The 12,072-nt window shown below is 37.4% G+C and overlaps 1 long non-coding RNA gene across 4 annotated transcripts; it reads left to right on the plus strand.

Moving 5' to 3' along the window:
- Positions 1 to 6,080: 6,080 nt before the first annotated feature.
- Positions 6,081 to 10,835, plus strand: LOC132629338 (uncharacterized). 4 transcript variants are annotated; one of them, XR_009578192.1, is made up of 6 exons: positions 6,081 to 6,242; positions 6,418 to 6,510; positions 6,589 to 6,687; positions 6,769 to 7,131; positions 10,498 to 10,547; positions 10,636 to 10,835. It is a non-coding gene; the product is annotated as an uncharacterized LOC132629338 (long non-coding RNA). The 4 variants fall into 4 exon arrangements; XR_009578191.1 differs by having other exon boundaries at positions 6,083 to 6,242; positions 6,775 to 7,131; XR_009578193.1 differs by lacking the exon at positions 6,769 to 7,131 and having other exon boundaries at positions 6,087 to 6,242; positions 10,498 to 10,554.
- The last annotated feature ends 1,237 nt before the right edge of the window (positions 10,836 to 12,072 follow it).

Here is a 12,072-nt window from a genome sequence, read left to right on the forward strand (position 1 = left end):
CAAACCTTCTTTCAAAGCTTCTACATATAATGCAAATCATTATGTATCGAATCAATAAAAAAAAACATTATATTAGCAATATTCATAGTTTATTTTTAAGATAGCATTCGAAACCTCTTTTGTGCAAATTATTCTGCAAGTTCTACCTAAATAGCATTCTTATATTCTTATAAATCGTATTTTAAAGTTCTTTTATACTATTTGCTGTATATCTTATTAAGTATTATTTCCTTCAAAACTTTAGTAATAGTTATAAGCTATTTTTTTTTTTTTAAATCTTTAATACTATATCTAACATTAATTAATTAACCTAAGTTTGGCCGGACAACCGTAAGTTAGCGGATTCTAAAGGATGCCTAACCCCTTCCCTTTAGGATAATATAGAACTCTTACCTAGAATCACATTGGTTAAGCAGATCATTAGCAGAGGTTTAGTTTTAACTTTACCTTAGTTAATATCTAGGTGTCCTAATTCACCGTTAAAATTAATTAGGTGGCGACTCCTTAAAACAAAACAAAAGAGGAATCTTCAATATGTTGTACTCCGCTTCAACTCTCCAGGTTAAAATGGGGTATAACAGCTTGGCGACTCCGCTGGGGACTTTTAGGTTCTTAACCATAACAACTTAGGTTAATAATTAAATTTGTTGGATATTTGGTTGTTTTCTTTATTTTTTGCCTTTATTGTTGCTTTTTTTTTTTCTTTTTTTTTTTTATGTTCTTTTAAGTGATTGTTTTATTATGTAAATTTTCTATGTACTATGTATGTTATTGCTTTCCTTAAATTGGTATTCCGCTCATATTTCTTCCACTCCTGGAAAACTCACACATATTCACACACTTAAAGCGGCTTCGCAGTTTGCGCCCGTGCACTACTAAATTACCCCTTTAGTTGGATTGATCTAGTGGATTTAGTCGATCAGCGGTGCAGTCGACGGCCACGGACTTTCTACTCCCAAGTTGTCCGCTTGGGGGAGCCTTGCGTCATAGGAAAACAACTCCTAGTCAGCCTAAGATAGAGCTAAGCCAAAACCCTTTAAAGGCATGCACGAACCTAGGAGGCTTAATACCCAGGGTGTATTAAGTCCATTAGTCAACCTCTTCCAAAATGTCCAGGTGGGTCTACGACCCCGAGCGGCGGTTATCACGTTAAGTGCATTGATTTGAAGGATGAATGTGCGTTATGTGGACCATGTGCTATTTAGGTAGAACTAACCATTTGTGAACACAGGTAACCATGAGTCAACACAATGCCTACCCGAGATTCAGCATGGTTTTGAGCGTCCCTTCCCAACTAACAGCATGGTGGGTTGATTTGGGGGATTACGGACAGCGGGTTGTACGTGGAGCATTGGGACACTTACCGTCTTTGATGGATATCCAGCCCTGCAGAGACATCATCGAGGCTGCAACTGTGTTTTGGGATGAAAAGAGGGTCGTGTTTAGATTTGGCAACATTGAGATGACTCCGTTGTTAGAGGAAATAGGAGGCTATATAGAAAATGTGGCATTATTACGTAAACCAAGAAAATGGCAAAATTGTGGCATGATTATTCCGAGGCAACCTTTACCAAAAGAATTTGCTGACAGCTTCGGGTTAAGAGAGGGTAAAGGTGTGGAATGTTTGCAGAAGTCTATGATACCACTCGAGTATTTGTATCACAGATTCGGTTATCAAAGGAGTTTCGTCGATCATCAGGATGAATTCTTCTCATATGACTCTTGGAAGCAGAAACGGTGCTTCGCTTTCGCAGTATGTTTTTTAGGGACTATAGTATTTCCTAAAGGAACCACAAAAGACATTCACACCCATCTTGTTATTGTAACTAAGGCTCTTTTTGGTGGCATCGACGGGAAACACTACACTCTGGTCCCTATGGTCGTGGCAGATATCTACCGAGCATTAGGGCGTTGTAAGCGCGGGTATAAGCATTTTGAAGGATGCAACTTGCTTCTGCAAATTTGGCTGATGGAACATCTTCAGAAAGTCAACGGGGGTCTAGCGTTCCAGAAGCCGACGGGTGAGAATCACATTCTGGGTCATGTTCCAGGCGCTATCTTGACAGCAAAATCATTTGAGAAACCAAAGTGTGTGAAAGAGTGGGTAGAATTTCTTAGTCATTTGAACGATGACTCGATGCAATGGATGTTCAGTTGGTTTCCGTCTGAGGTTTTGGTGTTTCGAACGAAGATCGTACCATTTTTGGTCTTGATAGGACTTCGAGGTTTGCAGCCTTACGCCCCGCTGAGAGTTTTGAGACAATCAGGGAGGAAGCAAAACATACCTTTAGTGGCAGATATGAATCATTACTGTGTTGACTACAAAGAAGGCAAAATTCCTTTTGCAAAAGAGGTTATTCGCATGTGGAAATTGAAAGAGACTACAAAAGCAGATTCAGTGGAGCCAAATAGATACCAAGCTGGGTGCGAGGACAACTATATGGAATGGCTGGCCGCTGATTTGGAGGAATCAATCAAACCCGGCGTTAGTTTGAAAGATCGGATTAAGGATGGGGAAGCCGAAGCATGCATCTTACTCCGACAATTGCGTAAGAAAAGTCTTGTTTCTGAAGCCGAGCATCATGCGCAACTTAAGGAAAAGGAAAGAGAAGCAGAGAATTGGAAGCAGCAAGCACTTAGTTACGAGCAAAGTATGCAAGAGTTGGATACACTTCTGGATGAACAGGGCGATACTTGTATCAAAGAAGGCATCAAAACAGGGGGTGTTCTAGCTATGTCATACCTTGCCCAGAATCGCCGAAAGATTGATCAGTCAATTCGGGCAACCAAGAGACTCAAGAGCGACGAAGGGCCATCTTCATTTTAGTTAACTTGTTTCAATAGCCATTGTAATAATTTCTTTTGCATTGGGATTTTAAGCATTGTATTCGTTTTTGGGCCTTCAATTAATAGCGCACTGGAATGACGCATGACTACATATGTTATCCTTCAAATCCACGCTAGGCCTACCTTTGGCACAAAATGGTCCCTTGCATAATAGGACACATTGATTTCCTTCCAACATGTTTTGTTTGCTATTCAATATATGTTTGTTTGCAATATGTTTTGTTTGCTATTCAATGTATGTTTGCTACGCAATATGTGCTTATTTGCTATGCAACATGTGCTTATTTCAACATCATCTGCTAAATCTCCATATTATTTTAAACAACAATCATTCGGACCGTACTAACACAACTTTCTTCATTCTTAAAAGGGTTTATTTTTTACTATCCCCTAGAGGTTGATTCGCGTTGACTGTGAACTGGCAGACCACCCATACTTCACGAGATCAAAAGCACGAACATCCGGCAATATGAATGATTCAGGGGCATCCGAACAGACTGGCTTGGGACTCGTCACTCTTCCAAGAGAGGAACCTGAGGCTTCAGGAGGGGGAAATGATGAACTCATTGCCCAATTGTTGCAGCAAATGGCCAATATGCAGACCGAAATTGAGCGACTGCGGAATCTCACCAATCTGTCCATCACTTTGAACGCCCCTCACCCTGAGCAAAGAACAAACACAACAATTCCACCATCCTTTTCGCCTGTCGATTCACCCGCTCCACAACCTTCTCCCTCAAACCCTCCGCTTTACACAGTCCATCCAAATACCTCCAACCCCCAACAAACTAACCAACAATCCGCCTCACAACAGTCAAATCCACAACAAACCATTCCACACCAGATCCACCCGCAACCAACCATCCCGCAACAAACTATCCAACAACAAACCATCCCGCAACAAGCCAACATACAACAAACTACTTCACAACCAAATGACCAGCAACAAGCCAACCTCCAGCAAATTAACTTCCAACAAACCAATTCACAACCTTTCGCTACTCCTTACATTCCTCAACCTGCAGTTACCCAAATTAACCCACATACCCAAAACTACCAAACAGTTCACCATACACCATTGGCGCATATTGCCAGCCATAACACACAGTATGCGGCAGAAGCTCATCCTTTCACTACCCAGGCACAAGCCTTGCAACATCCAGAAGTTGACCCCTATGAAGAGTTGGAAAGGGAAGCTAGGGCAAGAGCGGACGAAGATGTGGCAAAAGAGCTTCGCAGTCTGAGGGAAGCAGTCAGGAACATCCAAACCAACAGGGGATGTGAAGGACTTGAATATGAAGATCTATGCATTCACCCGGACATTGAGTTACCTGCTGGATATAAGGTGCCGAAGTTTGACATGTTCGACGGGAAGGGAAACCCTCAGGCTCATTTGAGATCATATTGCGATAAGCTTGTCGGAGTGGGTAAAAATCAAGCTATCAGAATGAAACTGTTTATAAGGAGCTTAACTGGAGAGGCACTCGATTGGTACACATACCAAGACCCGCAGAGGTGGCACAGTTGGGGAGATATGGCCCAGGAATTCATGGACAGATTCAGGTTCAACACTGAGACTATCCCGGACCGGTTTTATTTGATGAAGCTGGAGAGAAAATCAACAGAAACTTTCCGGGAATACGCTATGCGCTGGAGAGCAGAGGCGGCAAAAGTCCAGCCTCCAATGGCAGAGAGTGAAATGACGATGCTTTTCGTACAATCTCTAAAGGACCCCACATATTATGAGAGAATGTTAAGTGTCATTGGGCAGAAGTTTGCTGAAGTCATCAGGATGGGGGACTTCATAGAAGAAGGGATAAAAACAGGAAGAGTTACAAATCTATTGTAATTTGTATTTAGCACTCCTGGAAAATAATAGCATCTGAGAAGATTGCAATACTCTTTTTTTTGTGTTTAACTCTTCCACTCTCAATAGGAAAAAATTGAAAAAGTTATGGAACCCATGTTTTGAAGCAAGGTCTAACCAAATATATGTGAGTTTAACTTTTATGGTCAAACTTTTATAAATGTCTACCTCCATAATGAGTATCCGTAAAAGTGAAGATCTCAAATGAGTTAGCTCTAACATAAATTACAAAACCATTAGTTCTTGCTTGCATTTGCTGAGCTTCTACATACTTGATGTTATCTTGTGAACTGCATGATGCAAAGGAGTGAAACAGCTACTCCTAAAACAACAACAATTGCTCCTCTTCCATGTACTAAGTTGTAGTTTTCCTTGTGTAGTTGGTATATCAATCCCGTCTTTATAAGAGTCAAACCATTTTCCAAATGTCGTCAATCCCTCAGCAGAATGAACACCAAGTGTTAATACCACACACTGTGAGAAAGACAACAAATAGATCATGCAAGACCTTATATTATTTTCGATCCACCATTTTGTTGAACTTGCATAGCTGCAAATGAAAAAACCAGTAAACCAGTCCCATTGTTAATCTGCAGCCTGCACTTGTTTCTTTTTGTGTCAACTGTATGGTCCATATCATTTCCTAAACCAGTTGGATCAATGGGATATCACCAAACCTTGCTTGAAAGATAACATAGGAGTACAACAATGCAACAAATTAGCACTGTCAAATGCAAACTGCACTGCTGCATCTCTTGTTGTCCTTCCCAGCTGAGCATAAGCAATGTGTTTCCCTTGCAGTGGTCAAGCAAACGGTGTCCCAAATTGATGCACTACTGCCTGTAGTATGTTAAACCTGCAAAAAATAGTACCAGTGCACTGCTAACAGCTGCGATTTCTCAGACCTGCCACTGCATAATGTTCTGGGCACACCTCATGTAGTTGTATAAGCCTGTTTAGGGAAACAAGTGCTAGCAGAAAATATTTTCATTTTGTTTTGCAATATATATATATACACATAACAGTAATACAAGGAAGGGAAATTCTTACTCGAGCAGTCCAAAATTTTTAAAGATTTCAACATACATTCTAGGCTCTTTGTTTATTATTTATATATGTTAACAGTTTCATATTCTATTGGTCATTCAATTGTATGTAGCTCTTTTTTTAAAAATGTATGTAGGTTGAGTTCAAGAATAAACAAGAAATTATTGTCAAATTAAAAAAGAACCGACCTAATGTAAGTACATGGACAACATCACTTTGTCGATGGTATCTTGTAAATGCATTAACCCAACCCATGGTTTGATTATTGTAGGATAAATTTGAGAGTTTTGACATGAATGATCATCGTGATCATATCTTGGAATGGATGAAAGAGTTATGGAACAAATGGAGAGGATACTTGCATGCAACCTATGTGAAGAATAAGCCAATCCAACAGGCTCTTAAAATTTTTCCAAAGCGAGTAGACAAGAAAGATTGGTAGTGGTTAATAAAAGAACATTTTACTTCAGAAAGTTTTCAGGTATGCCTAGTGATTTACTAGTCTATTTCGCCAAACCATCCGCAACATGATTCCCCTCTCTTGCACCAAATATTTTTTTTCCACTATACTTGGAAAATAACTTATGTATACTGTTTAATTTTATGTAAATCAATTATTATTATTACATTTAAGCTTAACTATTTCACAAATATAGGCAAGAAGCAACAGGAATTCAGCAAATCGAGCTAAGTTGAAGATGCCTCATCATATTGGTAGCAAGCCTATTCGAGAGGTTATTTATCAAAAGGTATTATCATAAAATCTATATTTTCCTGAAGGAAATATTTATGAGGTGTTACTTGACATGTTTGCTTTTGATGTAAAGGGCGGGAAATACGGCAATCCACCAGATTTAGGGACTATTTTCTTTGAGACTCGTAAGAAAGATAACAAGCTTGTTGAACCTGAAGCAATTGAAAAACATGTATGTTTGGTACATTGAACATGTAAATTACTTGAAAGTATTATAGTTCTGATAGAAAATCTTCTTTTATATGTTTTGTAGTCTCAGATCAAAGAAATAGTTCAATCGGAGCGCTCTCTATCTAGTATAGAGATTGTAGAAAAATGTTGTGGACCTCAAACTCATAGCCATGTATTTGGATTTGGGGGGTGGAGTAAAGGCGAAAGAATTGAAAGGTGGAACTTCTTCAAAGGCTGAATTATTGTCTGCGCTACATTCGACTCAAAAGGAAAACAAATCCTTGAATGAGACAAACAAGTCCTTGAATGATCGCTTGTCTGCCTTAGAAGATGAGATGAAAGAAATTAAGAAAATGAAAGAATTATTTGCTGCTCAATGATCATTTGTCCCGCCTACGACATCGCCCGTTTTTCTGAATGACCACTGATTTTGTCTGCTAACCAAGTTAGTATTACTACACTCGACTTTTTATTTTATTTGTTGATTTGCGTATAGCCAATTTCTATCTTACACTGATTCTAGTAGTTGCTTGACTTACGTATGGTGTTTACCAGAAAGTTATGAGCCTACTCTAATTAATGTTTTGGGCAGTAGAATCCAAAATGTACTTCTCAAAAACAGAAAAGAAAAGGAGGGAAAATTCTAGCTAGTGGAATTATTGGAACATATTCCTGAAAATTCCTTTTTTTAGGGGAATTAGTGGAATTCTCAAATGCTACCGTCATCATCGCCTTGTTATGCCTATGTTGTGTCAAATCATTTCCTATCGGAATAGGATCAGTAACACCAACATTATCCATAACTGTCCATATGAAATCAGAATTGCAGCACATCATCTCAAATTCTGCAAAGTTGTTGTGAAACCTTATCTTCTTTTTTAGCCTCCACACAGATTTTTGTAAAACTGCAGACTGCATATCTTATAACCAAACCTGCACACTTAAAAAACCAGTAAAAGCTTGTTGATTTTCTAGTTTCATTTGTTTCCATCTGGACCATAGTTCCAGTGAGTGCTATATCATTTCCTCTCTGAGTAGGATCAATAGCTTGTAGTATTAGATCTAATTTGAAACAGACTCGCACCAAATACTTTCCTAGATAAATAAGACCATTGATAACAATTGCAACAGTATTCCTTGATCTTCTGGTACCTGTGATCCTTGCAAAAAAGCAAACAATGTTAGTTAAAACAGTTACCATCATACTCTCCTCCCAAAATATTGGAGCATGATGGCAACAAAGAGCTACAACACTTTTCCATTGCACAACACCAGAACCAATTGTCATTCTCCTCCAAATAAGCATCTGATTATTTCCAGCAATGATGCATATAAAGTACATATTGCTGGTGTTTTTACAAAAAACACCAACCAACATCCACACTTGAGTCACAAAATCTTCTCTATAACCTTGAAATTTCTGCACCGGAGCAAAATATCATATGTGCAGCATCTCCTGCAAACACACAAGACATCTAAAGTCCACCTCATAAAGTCCATTTGCTCATTAGCCGTACAAGTATTAGTATCAAAGAAATTTTCCACTAGACTCTCATCCTTTCCACTGTAAAATGAATCAAAGAGATGAAACAAGGACAACCAGTGATGAATCAAATCATATCCTATGTGCATAAGATATGACACCAGAAACAACCAAATGTCCTAGAACCATATATACTTTGTGAGTTACTATATAGAACCATCCCATTTCATTTACTAAGCAAAGAGAATCTATGGGATAGTAGAAACAAGTAACCATGATGCCAATTTGTACCAAATCATTTCCACATAGGGTAGGATATATCTTTGGCACAAACTGCTGCACTTAAGTTTATGACACCAGTAGCCTTGTTATTCCATGTAAAACAAGATCCAATCAACACCATAGTGAAACTGCAACCTGCAAACCAGAAAACAAGGTTATCTGAAACAAATACAACCATCCTCTCCTCCCTAAGGACTTGAGTATGAAAGTACAACCTCCTCTACTTCGCGAAACCAGCATCTATCATCAATTTTACTTGGATTTTGTGGACTTAGTTGATGTGATAGGGCCTGTCACTTTTTGTTTTGCTTGTCTCATTGGTATTTGTCTTAGAACAAATTGGTCAAGCACTTTATCATCCCAACTATGATTTCTACCATGATATTTTGATTTATTTTTCCCCACAACTTTTTCCAGTTGTTTAGGAGATAAATCCCCTTCCCTTGCTGCATTAAAGAAATTCTGTGCAGTTGACTCCTCTTCTATGTCATTTCTAGTTTCTTCAATATCTGAACTGCAACTTGTAAATTTCTTTGGGAATTTGGAACTGAAACCTGGTTGTGCTTTTTTGGATTAACTTGAGGATCAATTTGCACCACCTGGTTCTGCTTAATTCTTGTACCTTGTGAAACCTGGTTCTGCTTTTTGGTATTCACCACCTGATTTTTCTTCTTTGTGTTTGAAGTAGAGTCAAGCTGCACACCTTGCTCACTAGCAAGTTTCTTATCAGCACTCTTGCTTTCCTGATGTGCACCAGATAGGACTGATGCAGCATTTTTAACTGTTGACTGTTATTGGTTCATGATAGGTTTGACATGTGCCTTTGTCATTTTTTGTTTTTCACCTCGTTTCTCAAGCATACCGAATTTGTTTCAGCTTATTTGCGATTGCTGGTCATGGTTTGGGTTGTATTAAATATATTATCTTTAATCTAAGTGGTTGATGCCTTAAATTCATGTATGCACAATTAGGAAGTGCATACAGAAGTACTGAGGATTTTTGATTAAGTCTGGTATAGCTTTACAATGCAAAATAAATAATTTTCCTGATTTAAACAATTTTGAAGAAGATTCATAGCCTTCTCTGTATGGTTTGCATTTGCTGCATCTTTAAGTTCAGAGCTCCTTTATTCTTTTATATATAGATGGTGCAACTATTATCCGTTTCACAATTCCTATATATTTGTGGCAGTCTCGGTTCAAAGTCTGTAACAGTGGTTTATTTCATATGAACATAGTAGTAATTTTATTCGGTTATAAAAATAGTACGCAGAATCGTGAACACTTCTAACTCTAGCTGTAAGGACTTACTGTTAAAGAAAGTGCAATTGTTGTTGTGATGATGGAAAAAGCTTTATTGAAGATAGATAAAAGAATAATTTCTACCAAATGAAAAAGTCTTATTGCTATTAAATGTTGTTGCCTTTTTATGTGTTTCCAGTTTGTGATCCCTTGTTTGGTACCAGAAAGATTTCACAATCTTACTTGGTTTGTATTCTCCTTGCTTTATCAGAGATTTTAGTGGGAGTATGAAAGAATTAACATCTACATTCTATGATTTTTTTTTTAGTTGGGAACATATATTAGATGAAGAATAGCAGCGAGTACTTATATTTCTAACTTCGCCACTGTAATCTTTAGAAATTAAGAGAAGTCCGGTACCATTTTCTCTTTAAATAGGAAACGACGCCTTCAGTTCAAATACTTTGAGAATTGGGATGAAATGGCCACAAAGAGCATATAAAGGTTATGCAGAATGATAGATTAAAGTTCTTGAAGTGGTCCTCTTTGAAACTTGTATGACTATCATCTAATTAATGAAGTTTAGCAAAATAAATGCATTGAGGTTCCAATGAAAATTCTACAAGCATTTTATAAGTTTGGAGATGGAAAATAAATGACTTCTAGTTTGCTCGATAGAGGAAGATGCAAGATATAGAAATATGAGACACAATTGTTGTCTTAGTTGCGTTTTTAAAATAGATTTTGGATTCTTTGTTAATGCATCCCGAAGCTTTTCTAATTAATTTTTCTTATACTCATGCAGGCTTGATGATGTTGTTGGATTACACCTAATGAATTTAGATTGCTTTTGGGGTAAGCGGTATGACCACTACTAGTATAACATTTACATATATTATCTTACTAATAGTTATTCAATCTTTTCAAAATTTTGTACTTACAGGTTTTGAAGATTAAAGTTAGAAGTCAAGATGCAAGTTTAGAAGATGCACGCGAACTCATTCTTATTTTTCTAGGAATGTTATGTAGAACTCGGTATCATACTCTAGCTCGGGTTGTTAGCAATGTTTTTTTGTTAAGGTGTCGAGCAAATATTGAAACTAACATCATGGGATGTTAACCATTTTATTGTAATTAATATAACTCACTCTCTATCTCTATCTCTATCTCTATCTCTCTCTCTCTCTCTCTCTCTCTCTCTCTCTCTCTCTATATATATATATATATATATATATATATATATATATATATATATATATATAAGCTTTTTATATCTACATTTTTCAATAGCAATTTATATTTATTGATAAAATTATTTTTTTTGGATTTCGAGCTTTAGGGACTAGATTTGGTTAGCAAGAGACCAGAAATATGGTCCTTATAAGTAGTACAATAAGCTAAATAAGGACCAGCAATGCTTGTCTCTAAAGATAATCTAGGACTAGTAAAGGCTGGTCGCTAAAAAGGTTTAATGACCAGGAAATATTTATTTCCCTTGATATTAATTGTCCATTAGGGACGAGATATGTAGTCTCTAAAAGGTTTTAACGACGAGATATATACCCCGTCCCAAAAAACATTTTTGCGACTAGATTTTTGATCCCGTCGCTGTTGGCCTTTAGCGACGGAGGGTATTACGACGGGTGGCGACCAGTATTTTCCGGCCGTAGTTTCCCTTTTAGGACCAGATTTGGACTTTTAGGGACCAGATTTCCCTTCCTTAAAGACCGTTTTTCTTGTAGTGCATACTGAACACACCCTTAATTGTTTCATTTTCCACTTCAATGTTCAATGTTCTTTTTTAAGAAACTAAACAATGTTAGGTAAGGACAATTAATCTAAGCATCCAACCTAAACAATAAATTTGGGATCCGCCCGTCTTTATGGCACCATGGCGCAATAACCATTGATTTGCATGCCCGATTGCCCGTGGAAGGACACAAAAATATCAGTCTGCAGTTTTACTAATAAAAAGATAAAAACAAATATATACTGGAACCATAAAGTAAATTAACCTTATAATTAACCTCGAAGTATTATAATTAACCTCGAAGTACTTGAAGACATCCATAGGTGATATAGTGCCCCATCTTAGCGGGTTAAGGTGAAGAGCTGACAGAACTTTAGGTTGACAATTAAGATTTCAAAAAAAGGAAATGCATATGATATATTGATCAAATTTCATATTTAAAAGCTGGAAGATCAATAGAAAAATATTATGGGCGTGTACGGAGCTCACCTTGTCATTGAGTTCAGATGTAATTAAGTGTAATTACATAGTTGGTATCCAACCAAGTAATTAATTGGTCAGTATATAATTGAGATTAAGGATTGAGGAGCAATTGCACTCTTTAATTCTCAAGGAAGATAAAAAAAAAAA

Source organism: Lycium barbarum, chromosome 2 (assembly GCF_019175385.1).
Source record: "Lycium barbarum isolate Lr01 chromosome 2, ASM1917538v2, whole genome shotgun sequence".
Taxonomy (NCBI): Eukaryota; Viridiplantae; Streptophyta; class Magnoliopsida; order Solanales; family Solanaceae; genus Lycium; species Lycium barbarum.